Below are 17207 nucleotides of genomic sequence, written 5' to 3'. Positions count from 1 at the left end.
TGAATACATATATGCATTTAAATTAGCGATTTCGTTATATAAGTGTTTGATAAACACTTGGTTTTGGTTAAGGAATGTCATCGGGAATTGGTTGGATCGCGGAAAACAGACTTTTTTTCACAAATGTGCTGTTTACGGTCGTATAGGAAGTTTACGGCTGTGAACTGGGTTTGCGGTCCATGGGTTTACGCCCATGGGTTTACGACTGTAAACAATGTACGAGATGTGTGATTTTCGGTGTTTCAGGGTCCTTTCTTGCCTCTTGGAATTATTTTATGCCTTGTGTAATGCTCAAAGTAGGATTTAAAGGCTAGTATTAGACCTAAAATGGGGTTTACGGCCATTGAAGGTTGTACGGCCGTAAACCCATGCCAAGTTCATGATTTGGGTCGATTGCAGGTCAAAAATCAGTGGTTTCTAGTAAACATTAAGCATGGAGGGTACTTACTCACTGAAAGAGACTTGGAATGAGGTTTTTAGCCACGAAACACTAGTATGTGTTCTTGGTGTTCTTGATGAGAGAGAGTATCTAGCAAAGATGAAGTTATATGGAATGAAACATGGACTCAACACTAGAAAAGTGATTAAAACACAAGAGAAGTGAATAATGACTTTCATTTTTGAGGTTTCTTGATCAATCTCGAAATTGTAAAGAAAGTGTAGAGAGAGAAAGCTTCTTAGAGTGTGAAAACGGTGAAATGAAGGCCACTCAACCCTTATATAGGTTGAGTTTATGGCGAAGGTGGGGTTCCCCCAGACACTCTGACCGCAAACAGAGTTTACGGCCGTACACGACTTTACGGGCGTAAAGTCGCCCTAGACCGTGAACTCGTTGCTTTTCGAGGGAATCGAGAGTTTTTCGTTCTTTTTTGTTTTCCGACACGTATGTAATTATGACAATAACCCTAGTTTATTTACTTAACCCAAGAATTTTGACGGAAAATTTAATAAAAAAGTAAATTTTATTAACAAAAGTGGGTTACAATATAATAATAAATTTCGGGTTGTCACAAAAAAAAATTCAAAGAAAGGGCCCAACCGGGTTCGAACCGGTGACCTCTTGATCTGTAGTCAAATGCTCTACCACTGAGCTATGGACCCATTTTGATGGTTAGTTGAAGCATTGATTTATATTATTCAACATTCGGAAAAAAAAAAAAGAAGACTGAAACGTGTTGATATATAAGTTGGAGCGTCTTAAAAATGATTTTTATTAAAAAAAAAAGTACATATTTGGCATGATATTAACCTACATAAAAATTTAGGACAAACCTTAAAATAAATGACCATCTAAAGCTGTTGAGTTCATAAGCATGTTTTTGTATTGAAAACTAGTCACTGAGTTTGTATAAATGATTTCTTTCCATTATAAGTAAATTGTCGTTTGTATCGAAAAATCGTTATTATCAAGTTCTGAATATGAAAGTATATTTACAAAGAAAATCCCATATTTCCTAACATGTTTGATGATTTCTATATGAAAAGTATATTCTGTTTGAAAATCCTGGTTACCACCGGTATGTATAGTAGTTTTATTTCTTAAAATAAAACCGTAGACTGTGTCCCTGGAATACCTTCCAGTAAATTGATATGTAGTTTTATTAATTGAAATAAAACTATAGAAGAAAGAATTCCCGTGAACAAAGGTTGGTTATTACTTATTGTGAGTCATATAACCATACTAATATGACCAGTGACCTCCTTGACGTTTCTTCAAGCGTCGTACGAATACAAATTTTGTCACCCCAGGCGTGTCCGCCTAACTGTAGCTAACAGTTCAGGTGTGGTATTGTCGGTCCCGAATAGATCTAGTCACAAATTTTATGCTCTCCCTCCAAGAGACTCTGGTTATACTATCGGCGAGGATTTATTGGTACCCCGAGGGGCATAACGAAGATTAGTCTCAAATCTTGTAATAATTAGTTTACGTATTGTTCGGTTGTTCTCGAGTTCGAAATTGTTTGTAACGGTGTAGAGTACGAATAATTATACATAAATAATTATTTAGCAAGATACTCTAGGTTTGTATTCGTAGAAATGGATAAACTAAATCTGACATAGTTTATATGTTTGGCTTTGCATCAAGTATGAATCTGTAAGACTGGTAATGAAATCCTAAACCATTCCTATTATAGTTTGAATGTTTAGTTACGTTCATGTATTGTTTTGAAAACTATGCAATTATAATCTAGAAAACGTCCCTTATGCTCCGCATATTACAAAAGGGATAAATATGTCTAAATGTTTGATAGAAACTGTTATAATTGTATCAGTTTTTAAGTTATGAAAACTTTTAGGTTTGACTTGTATTTCCCCCCCTGAAAACCTGAAAAACTCAGAAAAGCGTAGGGGTATGAACTCACTGTTGGTTGGATGCAGTGGATTAAACTGGACGATTCTTCAGTTGTTTTTTGTTGCACTTAAGGGAAATCCTAATATCAAGTGGATACTTATATGTATTTAAATTAGCGATTTTGTTAGATAAGTGTTTGATAAACACTTGGTTTTGGTTAAGGAATGTCATCGGGAATTGGTTGGATCGCGGAAAACAGACTTTTTCTCACGAATGAGCTGCTTATGGCCGTAAAGGGAGTTTACGGTTGTGAACTGGGTTTACGGTCCATGGGTTTACGACTGTAAACACTGGACGAGATGTGTGATTTTCGGTGTTTCAGGGTCCTTTCTTGCCTCTTTGAATTATTTTAAGCCTTGTGTAAAGCTCAAAGTAGGATTTAAAGGCTAATATTAGACCTAAAATGGAGTTTACGGCCATTAAAGGGTGCACGACCGTATACCCATTAAAAGTTTATGATTTGGGTCGATTCCAAGGCACAAATCAGTGGTTTCTAGTAAACATTAAGCGTGAAGGGTACTTACTCACTGAAAGAGGCTTGGAATGAGGTTTTTAGCCACCAAACACTAGTGTGTGTTCTTCGTGTTCTTGGTGAGAGAGAGTATCTAGAAAATATAAAGTTATATGGAATGAAACATGGACTCAACACTAGAAAAGGGATTAAAACACAAGAGAAGTGAATAATTACTTACATTTTTGAGGTTTCTTGATCAAACTCGAAATTACAGAGAAAGAGTAGAGAGAGAAAGCTTCTTAGAGTGTGAAAACGGTGAAATGAAGGCCACTCAACCCTTAGATAGGGTGAGTTTCTAGCAAGGGTGGGGTTCCCCCAGACACTGACCGCAAACAGAGTTTACTACCGTACACGAGTTTACGGCCGTAAACTCGCCCTGTAACCTGAACTCGTTAACTTTACGGCCGTAAACTCGCCCAGGAACGTGAACTCGTTACTTTTCGAGGGAATCTAGAGTTTTTCGTGCTTTTTTGTTTTCTGACACGTATGTAATTATGACAACAACCCTAGTTTATTTACTTAACCAAAGAATTTTGATGGCAAATTTAATAAAAAAACAGTAAATTTTATTAACAGAAGTGGGTTACAATAACATAATAAATTTCGGGTTGTCACAAAAAAAAATTCAAACAAAGGGCCCAACCGGGTTCGAACCTGTGACCTCTTGATCTGCAGTCAAATGCTCTACCACTGAGCTATGGACCCATTTTGATGGTTATTTGACGCATTGATTTATATTAGTCAACATTCGGAAAAAAAAAAGAAGACTGAAAGGTGTTGATAGATCAAGTTGGAGCGCCTTGAAAGTGATTTTTATAAAAAAAAGTACTTATTTGGCATGATATTAACGTACATAAAAATTTAGGACAAACCTTAAAATAAATGACCATCTAAAGCTGGTGAGTTCATAAGCATGTTTTTCTATTCAAAACTAGTCACTGAGTTTGTATAAATGATTTCTTTCCATTATAAGTACATTGTCGTTTGTATCGAAAAATCGTTATTATCATGTTCTGAATATGAAAGTATGTTTACCAAGAAAATCCCATATTTCCTAACATGTTTGATGATTTCTATATGAAAAGTATATTCTGTTTGAAAATCCTGGTTACCATCGGTATGTATAGTAGTTTTATTTCTTAAAATAAAACCATAGACTGTGTCCCTGGAATACGTTCCAGTAAATAGATATGTAGTTTTATTATTTGAAGTAAAACTATAGAAGAAAGAATTCCCGTGAACAAAGGTTGGTTATTACTTATTTTGAGTCGTATAACCATACTAATATGACCAGTGACCTCCTTGACGTTTCTTCAGGCGTCGTATGAATACAAATTTTGTCACCCTGGGCATGTCCGCTTAACTGTAGCTAACAGTTCAGGTGTGGGATTGTCGGTCCCGAATAGATCTATTCACAAATTTTACGCTCTCCCTCCAAGAGACTTTCGTTATACTACCGGTGAAGATTTATTGGTACCCCGAGGGGCATAACGAAGATAAGTCTCACAATCTTGTAATAATTAGTTTACGTATTGTTCGGCTGGTCTCGACTTCGAAATCGTTTGTAACGGTGTAGAGTACGAATAATTATACATAAATAATTATTTAGCAAGATACTCTAGGTTTGTATTCGTAGAAATGGATAAACTAAATCTGACATAGTTTATATGTTTGCCTTCGCATCAAGTTAAGACTGGTAATGAAATCCTAAACTATACCTATTATAGTTTGAATGTTTAGTTACGTTCATGTATTGTTTTGAAAACTATGCAATTATGATCTAGAAAACGTCCCTTATGCTTCGCATATTACAAAAGGGATAAATATGTCTAATTGTTTGATAGAAAACTGTTATAATTGTATCTGTTTTTTTAAGTTATGAAAGCTTTTAGGTTTGACTTGTATTCCCCCCCCCCCCCCTCCCCCCCCGTGAAAACCTAAAAAACTCGGAAAAGCGTAGGGGTATGAACTCACTGTTGGTTAGATGCAGTGGATTAAACTGGATGATTCTTGAGTTGTTTTATGTTGCACTTAAGGGAAATCCTAATATCAAATGAATACATATATGTATTTAAATTAGCGATTTCGTTAGATAAGTGTTTGATAAACACTTGATTTTGGTTAAGGAATGTCATCGGGAATTGGTTGGATCGCGGAAAACAGACTTTTTGGCACGAATGAGCTGTTTATGGCCGTAAAGGGAGTTTACGGTTGTGAACTGGGTTTGCGGTCCATGGGTTTACGGCCCATGGGTTTACGACTGTAGTCACTGGATGAGATGTGTGATTTTCGGTGTTTCAGGGTCCTTTCTTGCCTCTTTGAATTATTTTAAGCCTTGTGTAAAGCTCAAAGTAGGATTTAAAGGCTAGTATTAGACCTAAAATGGAGTTTACGGCCATTGAAGGGTGTACGGCCGTAAACCTATTCCAAGTTTATCATTTTGGTTATTTCCAGGTCAAAAATCAGTGGTTTCTAGTAAACATTAAGCATGGAGGGTACTTACTCACTGAAAGAGGCTTGGAATGAGGTTTTTAGCCACCAAACACTAGTGTGTGTTCTTGATGTTCTTGGTGAGAGAGTATCTAGAAAAGATGAAGTTATATGGAATGAAACATGGACTCAACACTAGAAAAGGGATTAAAACACAAGAGAAGTGAATCATTACTTACATTTTTGAGGTTTCTTGATCAAACTCAAAATTGTAGAGAAAGAGTAGAGAGAGAAAGCTTCTTAGAGTGTGAAAACAGTGAAATGAAGGCCACTCAACCCTTATATAGGGTGAGTTTATGTCCAGGGTGGGGTTCCCCCCAGACACTGACCACAAACAGAGTTTATGGCCGTACTCGAGTTTACGGCCGTAAACTCGCCCTAGACCGTGAACTCGTTGCTTTTCAAGGGAATCGAGAGTTTTTTGTGCTTTTTTGTTTTCCGACACGTATGTAATTATGACAATAACCCTAGTTTATTTACTTAACCCAAGAATTTTGACGGAATATTTAATAAAAAGGTAAATTTTATTAACAGAAGTGGGTTACAATAACATAATAAATTTTGGGTTGTCACAAAATAAAATTCAAACAAAGGGCCCAACCGGGTTTGAACCGGTGGCCTCTTGATCTGCACTCAAATGCTCTACCACCGAGCTATGGACCCATTTTGATGGTTATTTGAACCATTGATTTATATTATTCAACATTCGGAAAAAAAGAAGACTGAAAGGTGTTGGTAGATCAAGTTGGAACGCCTTGAAAATGATTTTTATAAAAAATGAAAGTATATATTAGGCATGATATTAACCTACATAAAAATTTAGGACAAACCTTAAAATAATGACCATCTAAAGCTGGTGAGTTCATAAGCATGTTTTTGTATTGAAAACTAGTCACTGAGTTTGTATAATTGATTTCTTTCCATTATAAGTAAATTGTCGTATGTATCGAAAAATCGTTATTATCAAGTTCTGAATATGAAAGTATGTTTACCAAGAAAATCCCATATTTCCTAACATGTTTGATGATTTCAATATGAAAAGTATATTCTGTTCGAAAAGTATATTATGTTTACCACCAATATGTATAGTAGTTTTATTGATTAAAATAAAACCGTAGACTGTGTCCCTGGAATACCTTCCGGTAAATAGATATGTAGTTTTATTAATTGAAATAAAACTATAGAAGAAAGAATTCCCGTGAACAAAGGTTGGTTATTATTTATTGTGAGTCGTATAACCATACTAATAAGACTAGTGACCTCCTTGACGTTTCTTCAGGCGTCGTACGAATACAAATTTTGTCACCCAGGCCTGTCCGCCTAACTGTAGCTAACAGTTCAGGTGTGGGATTGTCGGTCCCGAGGAGCATAACGAAGATAAGTCTCACAATCTTGTAATAATTAGTTTACGTATTGTTCAGCTGGTCTCGAGTTCGAAATCGTTTGTAACGGTGTAGAGTACGAATAATTATACATAAATAATTATTTAGCAAGATACTCTAGGTTTGTATTCGTAGAAGTGGATACACTAAATCTGACATAGTTTATATGTTTGGCCTTGCATGAAGTCTGAATCTGTAAGACTGGTAATGAAATCCCAAACTATACCTATTATAGTTTGAATGTTTAGTTACGTTCATGAATTGTTTTGAAAACCATGCAATTATAATTTAGAAAACGTCCCTTATGCTCCACATATTACAAAAGGGATAAATATGTCTAAATGTTTGATAGAAAACCGTTAAAATTGTATCAGTTTTTAAGTTATGAAAACTTTTAGGTTTGACTTGTATTCCCCCACCCCCCCCCCCCCCTGAAAACCTGAAAAACTCGGAAAAGTGTAGGGGTATGAACTCACTGTTGGTTGGATGCAGTGGATTGAACTGGACGATTCTTGAGTTGCTGTATGTTGCACTTAAGGGATTATATCAAATGAATACATATATGTATTCAAATTAGTGATTTCGTTTGATAAGATTTTGATAAACACTTGGTTTTGGATAAGGAATGTCATCGGGAATTGGTTGGATCGAGGAAAACAGACTTTTTTCTCACGAATGAGCTGTTTACGGCCGTATAGGGAGTTTACGGCTGTGAACTGCGTTTGCGGTCCATGGATTTACGACTGTAAACACCGGACGAGATGTGTGATTTTCGGTGTTTCAGAGTCCTTTCTTGCCTCTTGGAATTATTTTAAGCCTTGTGTAAAGCTCAAAGTAGGATTTAAAGGACAATATTCGACCTAAAATGGAGTTTACGACCATTAAAGGGTGTACTTTCGTAAACCCATTCCAAGTTTATGATTTGGGTCGATTCCGGGTCAAAAATCAGTGGTTTCTAGTAAACATTAAGCATGGAGGGTACTTACTCACTGAAAGAGGCTTGGAATGAGGTTTTTGGCCACCAATCACTAGTGTGTGTTCTTGGTGTTCTTGGTGAGAGAGAGTATCAAGCAAAGATGAAGTTATATGGAACGAAACATGGACTCAACACTAGAAAAGGGATTAAAACACAAGAGAAGTGAATAATTACTTACATTTTTGAGGTTTCTTGATCAAACTCGAAATTGTAGAGACAGAGTAGAGAGAGAAAGCTTCTTAGAGTGTGAAAATGGTGAAATGAAGGCCACACAACCCTTATATAGGATGAGTTTATGGCCAAAGTGGGGTCCCCCAGACACTAACTGCAAACAGAGTTTACGGCCGTAAACTCGCCCTGGACCGTGAACTCGTTGCTTTTCGAGGGAATCGAGAGTCTTTCGTGCTTTTTTGTTTTCCGACACGTATGTAATTATGACAATAACCCTAGTTTATTTACTTAACCCAAGAATTTTGACGGAAAATTTAATAAAAAAGTAAAATTTATTAACAAAAGTGGGTTACAATAACGTAATAAATTTCGGGTTGTGACAAAAAAAAAATTCAAACAAAGGGCCCAACCGGGTTTGAACCGGTGACCTCTTTATCTGCAGTCAAATGCTATACCACTGAGCTATGGACCCATTTTTATGGTTATTTGAAGCATCGATTTATATTATTCAACATTCGAAGAAGAAGAAGACTGAAAGGTATTGATAGATCAAGTTGGAGCGCCTTGAAAATGATTTTTATAAAAAAAAAGTACTTATTTGGCATGCTATTAACCTAAATAAAAATTTAGGACAAACCTTAAAAGAAATGACCATCGAAAGCTGGTGAGTTCATAAGCATGTTTTTGTATTGAAAACTAGTCACTAAGTTTGTATAAATGATTTCTTTTCATTATAAGTGAATTGTCGTTTGTATCGAAAAATCGTTATTATCAAGTTCTGAATATGAAAGTATGTTTACCAAGAAAATCCCATATTTCCTAACATGTTTGATGATTTCTATATGAAAAAGATATTATGTTTGAAAATCCTGGTTACCACCAGTATGTATAGTAGTTTTATTTGTTAAAATAAAACCGTAGACTGTTTGAAAATCCTGGTTACCTTCCCGTAAATAGATATGTAGTTTTATTAATTGAAATAAAACAATAGAAGAAAGAATTCCTGTGAACAAAGGTTGGTTATTACTTGTTGTGAGTCGTATAACCATACTAATATGACCAGTAACCTCCTTGACATTTCTTCAGACGTCGTATGAATAAAAAATTTGTCACCCCAGGCGTGCCCGCCTAACTGTAGCTAACAATTCAGGTGTGGGATTGTCGGTCCCCAATAGATCTATTCAAAAATTTCACGCTCTCCCTCCAAGAGACTCTGGTTATACTACCGGTGAGGATTTATTGGTACCCTGAGGGGCATAACGAAGATAAGTCTCACAATCTTGTAATAATTAGTTTACGTCTTATTTGGTTGTTCTCGAGTTCGAAATCGTTTGTAACAGTGTAGAATACGAATAATTATACATAAATAATTATTTAGAAAGATACTCTAAGTTTGTATTCGTAGAAATGGATAAACTAAATCTGACATTGTTTATATGTTTGGCTTAGCATGAAGTCTTAATCTGTAAGACTGGTAATCAAATCCCAAAATATACCTATTATAGTTTGGATGTTTAGTTACGTTCATGTATTGTTTTGGAAACTATGCAATCTTTTAATAATTAGTTTACGTATTGTTCGGTTGTTCTCGAGTTCGAAATCGTTTGTAACGGTGTAGAGTACGAATAATTATACATAAATAATTATTTAGCAAGATACTCTAGGTTTGTATTCGTAGAAATGGATAAACTAAATCTGACATAGTTTATATGTTTGGCTTTGCATCAAGTATGAATCTGTAAGACTGGTAATGAAATCCTAAACCATTCCTATTATAGTTTGAATGTTTAGTTACGTTCATGTATTGTTTTGAAAACTATGCAATTATGATCTAGAAAACGTCCCTTATGCTTCGCATATTACAAAAGGGATAAATATGTCTAAATGTTTGATAGAAAACCGTCATAATTGTATTAGTTTTTAAGTTATGAAAACTTTTAGGTTTGACTTGTATTCCCCCCTGAAAACCTGAAAAACTCGGAAAAGCCTAGGGGTATGAACTCACTGTTGGTTGGATGCAAAGGATTGGACCGGACGATTCTTGAGTTGCTGTATGTTGCACTTAACGAAAATCCTAATATCAATTGATTACATATATGTATTTAAATTAGCGATTTCGTTAGATAAGTGTTAGATAAACACTTGGCTTTGGTTAAGGAATGTCACCGGAAATTGGTTGGATCGAGGAAAACAGACTTTTTCCCACGAATGAGCTGTTTACGGCCGTGAAGGGAGTTTACGGCCGTGAACTGGGTTTGCGGTGCATGGGATTACGCCCCATGGGTTTACAGCTGTAAACACTGGACGAGATGTGTGATTTTCGGTTTTTCAGGTCCTTTCTAGCCTCTTGGAATTATTCTAAGCCTTGTGCAAAGCTCAAAGTAGGATTTAAAGGCCAATATTCGACCTAAAATGGAGTTTGCGGCATTGAACGGTGTACGGCCATAAACCCATTCCAAGTTTATGATTTGGGTCGATTCCAGGTCAAAAATCAGTGGTTTCCAGTAAACATTAAGCATGGAGGGTAGTTACGCACTGAAAGAGGCTTGGAATGTGGTTTTTAGCCACCAAACACTAGTGTGTGTTCTTGGTGTGAGAGAGAGTATCTAGCAAAACTGAAGTTATATAGAACGAAACATGGACTCAACACTAGAAAAGGGATTAAAACACAAGGGAAGTGAATAATTACTTACATTCTTGAGGTTTCTTGATTAAACTCGAAATTACAGAGAGAGAGAGAGTAGAGAGAAAGGTTCTTAAAGTGTGAAAAGGGTGAAATGAAGGCCACTCAACCCTTATATAGGGTGAGTTTATGGCCAGGGGTGGGGGTCCAGCAGGCACTGACCACAAACAGAGTTTACAGTCGTACACTAGTTTACGACCATAAACTCGCCCTGGGCTGTGAACTCGTGGCTTTTCGAGGGAATCAAGAGTTTTTCTCACTTTTTTGTTTTCTGACACGTATGTAATTATGACAATCACCCTAGTTGTTTTACTTAACCTAAGAATTTTGACGGAAAATTTAATAAAAAGGTAAATTTTATTAACAGAAGTGGTTTACAATAACGGAATAAATTTTGGGTTGTTACAAAAAAAAATTCAAACAAAGGGCCCAACCGGGTTCGAACCAGTGACCTCTTGATCTGCAGTCAAATGCTCTACCACTGAGCTATGGACCCATTTTGATGGTTATTTGAAGCATTGATTTATATTATTCAACATTCGGAAAAAAAGAAGACTGAAAGGTGTTGATAGATCAAGTTGGAGCGCCTTGAAAATGATTTTTATAAAAAAAAAGTACATATTTGGCATGATATTAACCTACATAAGAATTTAGGACAAACCTTTAAAGAAATGACCATCTAAAGCTGGTATGTTCATAAGCATGTTTTTGTATTGAAAACTAGTCACTGAGTTTGTATAAATAATTTCTTTCCATTATAAGTAAATTGTCGTTTGTATCGAAAAATCGTTATTATCATGTTCTGAATATGAAAGTATGTTTACCAAGAAAATCCCATATTTCCTAACATGTTTGATGATTTCTATATGAAAAGTATATTATGTTTGAAAATCCTGGTTACCATCGGTATGTATAGTAGTTTTATTTCCAACGAATGAGCTGTTTACAGCCGTAAAGGGAGTTTACGGCCATGAACTGGGTTTGCGGTCCATGGGTATACAGCCTATGGGTTTACGGTTGTAAAAACTGGATAAGATGTGTGATTTTCGGTGTTTAAGGGTTCTTTCTAGCCTCTTGGAATAATTCTAAGCCTTGTGCAAAGCTCAAAGTAGGATTTAAAGGACAATATTCGATCTAAAATGGAGTTTACGGCCATTGAAGGGTGTACGGCCGTAAACCCATTCCAAGTTTATGATTTGGGTCGCTTCCAGGTCAAAAATTAGTGGTTTCCAGTAAACATTAAGCATGGAGGGTACTTACTTACTGAAAGAGGCTTGGAATGAGGTTTTTAGCCACCAAACACTAGTGTGTGTTCTTGGTGAGAGAGAGAGAGTATCTAGCAAAGATGAAGTTATATGGAATGAAACATGCATTCAACACTAGAAAAGGGATTAAAACACAAGAAAAGTGAATAATTACTTACATTCTTGAGGTTTCTTGATCAAACTCGAAATTGTAGAGAGAGTAGAGAGAGAAAGCTTCTTAGAATGTGAAAAGGGTGAAATGAAGGCCAATCAACCCTTATATAGGGTGAGTTTATGGCCAGGGGTGGGGGTCCACCAGGCATGCCTGACCCCAAACAGAGTTTACGGCCGTAAACTCGCCTTGGGCCGTGAACTCGTGGCTTTTCGAGGGAATCGAGAGTTTTCCGCGCGCTTTTTCGTTTTCCGACACGTATGTAATTATGACAATAACCCTAGTTGATTTACTTAACCCAAGAATTTTGATGGAAAATTTAATAAAAAAGTAAATTTTATTAACAGAAGTGGGTTAAAATAACGAAATAAATTTCGGGTTGTCACATTTTTATACTCCTCTCATATCTCAAATCAACCATCATTTGCTACTTACGGAGACTAAAAACGTTACATAAGTGAATGTATTTTCTAATGTAATAATTTAAATTATCTACATAAGTAACAAAATGTCTTTCTTACTCAACAAAACATACATTGTCATAAGGATCATCAAATGTGTTTTTCCTTGTGCATGGTTGAAGTAAGAAATAAAACTCATAACAGACAGATCATTATCAATAATCAACCCCCATGATCTGTACATTTGTCTACGAAGTTATTTATGTTTTGTACACAATGTATTTGGAACAATATACATTCGCCGAGGTATTTATTATAACATCTTACTTTCAAGTACATTGTTATTTTTCCAGATTTTAATTTTTTTTTTGTAGTCTATAAATTAGTCCGGTTGATTGATGAAAAAACAAATGACGTATTATATTTTATTTTATAGCATCAACATGAGGTTAATGTTTGGCTAATTTGACTACCAGAACAATTAAAACGAACATCTTTGGAACATTCTAATATAATGTAGTTTTTTTGGATGATATTTCTATTTTACTATTAATGAATAATGATATTCAATTGAAATATCCTCTTTGAAAAGTAAAATGTTTAATGTTTATGGATCGTCGTATTACAACATTTGACTTGAAAAAAATGTTTGATAGTCATTAACCCGCCGAATAAATTCATAATTTCATCCAAACTTTCAAACATTTTGTCCAATTGATTATTTGATGTTTGATAGTCATTAACCCACCAAAAATATTCACAATTTCAGTCAAACGTTCAAACCACTAATCACAATATACATAATCCAATAATTGTTGTTTGAAGTCATTAATGCACTTGAAGTCTTAATGCATTTGAAAAGTAAGAACATAGAAGTATACAAAGATACACTTGAAATCCGAGTAATTAGAGTTGGAAAATTTTTAGCATTGTTTGTGAGAATGCATTAAATAATAGATTCTAGGGACTCGAGGGCATTGTTTCTTGATTCATGTTTGGTATTCCTTGTGTAACTTGAAAGACTTTTAACAACTGAAAAAAAAAAGCAAAGAAACAAGAGATTTTGAGTCATTTCTTACTTGATTTCTCAAGCTTGTATTAAATAAAAAAATAACCATTGGCCAACAGGCAAATGAGGTGCTGTCAAGAGAAAAAGTGATTTATTTTTTACCAATCGTATTCTATTCTAATCTCATTAATAAAGTATATAAAATAACTAACATAAATATTTATACTTGTTAGGAAAATTTTAAAATACTCTTCTGACCAAAAAGAAAATAAAAAGAGTAGGATACACATAAAATAGCAATATACTTTCACTAGGTTTAAACATGTGGAAACTGTAGTTAATAAAAGCACTATCCAACAGCACAAGGGTGCTTCATTTTCATCTCTCCTAGCACTTGCAACTCTGCTTTAAAACCTTCTTTTTCTTTATTAGGGCCTAAAATGTGCAACCACGACCCAACTACATCAAGAGGACCTCCCGTATTTCTTGGTCAGTCAGTCTATTTCCTCTCATATTTTGTTTACATCAGAATCATTCCAGTATGTTCAAAGTCTCCAAAATTACAATAAAAATTGTGACAACTGTTAATTCAGGTCATTCTCGGACTCATGCATCTTTATAAAAACCATTCATGCACCACATGTCATGGCCTAGTAGTATAGATTAGGTCAAAATCTTGCATAAACTAGGATCCAACTAAGATCTAGGACTAATATACTTGACACTTACGATTCTAGTAAGTTGCTTAACTACAATAGGAAATGCCAATGCTATAATTAGAATGAAACTTCAAACTTTGTTACAATTGAAAAAGGGTATAAAATCCTAAAAATAAATTAAAGTATTCTACTTATGCTTCAATGTGATGGTGAATATCAAACAATATTCCAAAAACCCTAAAAAGCCAAAAATCCAAATTTATAAACCTTAAAGCTTAAAAACTTTATAAAAATTTGGCTATAAACTTCCTAATATCAAGTTTTTATTAATCAAATTATGAATTATACCAATGAAATAGAAATTTATATTATCATGCATTAATCATAATTTATTAGTTAAGAACAAGATTTTTAAATAAATCAAAAAAAATTGCTTAAAAAATCACTTTTATAAAAATTAGATTTTTATAAAAATTAAGGAGGGATTTTTATAAAATTTGAATTGAGGAGAGAGAAGGCCTTAATGCCTCAAAAATCCGGCCACTCTCCCCTCCCTATGTCCTCTCTCTTCCCACAACTCAATCATTAAACTTAAACCTTCACTCTTCCACTTCTTTCTTCATTTCCTCTCACACTCCACCTTTCCAACTCTCTTCCTCTCTCTCTAACTCACGAAAATCCTCCATTCTCTGCCATAATTTCGAGATTAAGGAGGCCTTGAAGTGTTCTTGCTTCTCTCAAGATCAAAACCAAGGTAAACAACACAATCCTCCCTCATGGTTTCATGATTTTACTTCCTCTTCTTCATGGTTTTCTCTACTCTTCGGATTCTATGCCCTTCCATGGCTAGAAATCCTTACTTTTCCCTTGTGGTTTGTAGATTCTCACCATAACACAATGTATGTGTTTGAGATGGTGAAAATCCGGGATCAAACCCATGCAAGGAGTGAAAAAGATGCACATGTGTTCATGTGACTTCAAAACCGAGTATTACTTCTTCTTCTCCATTTCTTTTGTGTTCTTGCATGACCAAAAGCATTTAAACCATTTCTAGTACATCTTGGATGCTCATTCACTCCATGCATGTGCTAGAAATCGGACCTTAGCAGAAACATGCATGTTGTTCTTGTCAAAATGCCCTAAGAATGCACTCAAAACAAACCTGCAATCTGCCAGATTACATTGTTCAGCTTTGAACGGCCATAACTCGGTCATTTATTAACGAAATCCTGATATTCTTTTTTTATTGGATAGTTCCACGAGTTAGCTTTCAAACCCAACTGGTCTCACTGTAAAATATTAAATATCGGATTTTTGGAAATTTTTACAAAATGGTTGTGCAAACAGCTCTTTTTCTGTGATCACCATTTTTGCTTTGCGTGATCAATGGCCTTAAACCCAACCACAAATCTGGGGAAAAATAATTTAGAAACTTAACATATCCAGTGAATGATGGCTGAAATTTCGTGGCTTAAAACCTCACTGAATGGGCTACTCAAATTCATGAACTTCAGCCACATTTACATCTCATGCACCATTATATGCAACATTTCTTAACTTGTTTGGGTTCAATACCCCTATTTCCCTTCTGAACAAATTCTGAACATTTTTTCCTTTTGAAAGCCCTCACATGCATGTGATAATCTGTAAAATACCAAGAGCTTTTATTGTTTCTTTGATTTATTAAAAATTATTGCAAGAAATCAAGGGCATAAATCACATAAAATACTTCCAGAGGTCTATAAATCCAGAATAAATTCATGGATGACCCTTATGGTGTATAATGAACCCTCATTTAATTTCTTCTATTTTTGTTGCTGTTTGGTATGATTTCCGATTTTTTTTTTGGGTATAATAAATCACAAAACCACTTTAGAGAGTGTGAAAATTGTATCTAACAATTTTCGTAGCCCTTAGCTGTGGTGGGTGACTCAAAAATATAATTTAAAAATTTTTCATCATGCCTTACTATTTTTCCCAATTTTTGGTAATTATAATGGCCTAAAAATAGGAAAAATAGGTATTATTACCCAAAATTCATGACAATTTATCAGAACATCATGTTGTACAGTAGGACGTTACATAAAAATTGTGCATGATTTTTCTCTACTGTAAACTACTTTTCTCCTATTTTCTAAGGTTAAATACACATAAATACCCAAAACCGGATTATACATTATGAAAACCACTCTTGGTATTTTTCCCAGATTACTTATACTGTAAATGATATTGCAAAAATTTTTGGTAATTTTTTTTAACTGTTTAATATTTATTCTTCAATTAATGATTATTTAAAGGAATAAAACAAGGAAAAATAGAAATACCAACTGAAAAATATCTTTTATATTTTTCCCAGTCTAGTTATGTATAATATCAGTTAAATAAAAACTTTTGGTAATTTTGGAAACTGTTTTCTATTTATTTCAATTTTTATTGGAATAAATGCTCAAAAATCATAAAATATAATTAAAGAGCTTGGAAATCCCTTTTTATATTTTTCCAGCTTATTATTGTGTAATAACAGTAAAATAAAAAGTTTGAGAATTTTTATCCTTTGAATGCTATTTTTCGTGAATTTATGTTGTTAAGAAGACTTAAAAATTTGAAAAATAGTTAACCATATAAAAAATTCAAGGAAAATTTTCTGGAAAACCTCTATTGTATATACAATGAAAATACAAGGTTTGACAATTTTAGGAAACTGTTCGATAATATTTTACATTTTTAGGAATGTAAAACACTTTTAAATGTGTAGAAATACCTTTAATTTATATTACTAAATCTGGAAAATTAATATTCCAAAGTTGTAATTAATCGCATGACTTGTAGAATTTCATTATTTCAGAAAAAGTGTAACCAATTAATCTAAAATTCAATACTAAAACATAAATTGGCATTTCACTATATGTAGAGTTTAGCATATTAGCATTAGATTTCGACATGGAAACTCACTAGTGTGTGTTTGATGTCGTAGGATCCCGGTAGTCAGTGTTGCAAAACTCGGCCTACTCGGCCGAGTACTTGGCCTACTCGGCCGAGTACTCGGCCGATTACTCGGAATCGGTCCTCCACCGAGGCGAGTAATGTGAACTCGGCCAAAAAACTCGGATTCAGTCAAAAATCGGTCAAACTCGGTCAAAAATCGGTCAAACT

General features: G+C 34.5%; 4 non-coding genes across 4 annotated transcripts; all 4 read right to left on the bottom strand.

The window, feature by feature from the left end:
• Positions 1 to 1029: 1029 nt before the first annotated feature.
• On the bottom strand, positions 1030 to 1101 carry TRNAC-ACA (transfer RNA cysteine (anticodon ACA)). Its single transcript has one exon. It is a non-coding gene; the product is annotated as a tRNA-Cys (tRNA).
• A 2399-nt stretch (positions 1102 to 3500) lies between these two features.
• TRNAC-GCA (transfer RNA cysteine (anticodon GCA)) lies at positions 3501 to 3572 on the bottom strand. Its single transcript has one exon. It is a non-coding gene; the product is annotated as a tRNA-Cys (tRNA).
• Positions 3573 to 5948: 2376 nt separating this feature from the next.
• TRNAC-GCA (transfer RNA cysteine (anticodon GCA)) lies at positions 5949 to 6020 on the bottom strand. Its single transcript has one exon. It is a non-coding gene; the product is annotated as a tRNA-Cys (tRNA).
• Positions 6021 to 10993: 4973 nt separating this feature from the next.
• TRNAC-GCA (transfer RNA cysteine (anticodon GCA)) lies at positions 10994 to 11065 on the bottom strand. Its single transcript has one exon. It is a non-coding gene; the product is annotated as a tRNA-Cys (tRNA).
• Between the last annotated feature and the right edge of the window lie 6142 nt (positions 11066 to 17207).

The sequence above is a fragment of the Lactuca sativa genome, chromosome 7 (genome assembly GCF_002870075.4).
Source record: "Lactuca sativa cultivar Salinas chromosome 7, Lsat_Salinas_v11, whole genome shotgun sequence".
NCBI classification, from domain to species: Eukaryota; Viridiplantae; Streptophyta; class Magnoliopsida; order Asterales; family Asteraceae; genus Lactuca; species Lactuca sativa.
Note: the sequence above shows the minus strand (reverse complement) of the source record. Positions and strands in the feature narration are given on the sequence as shown.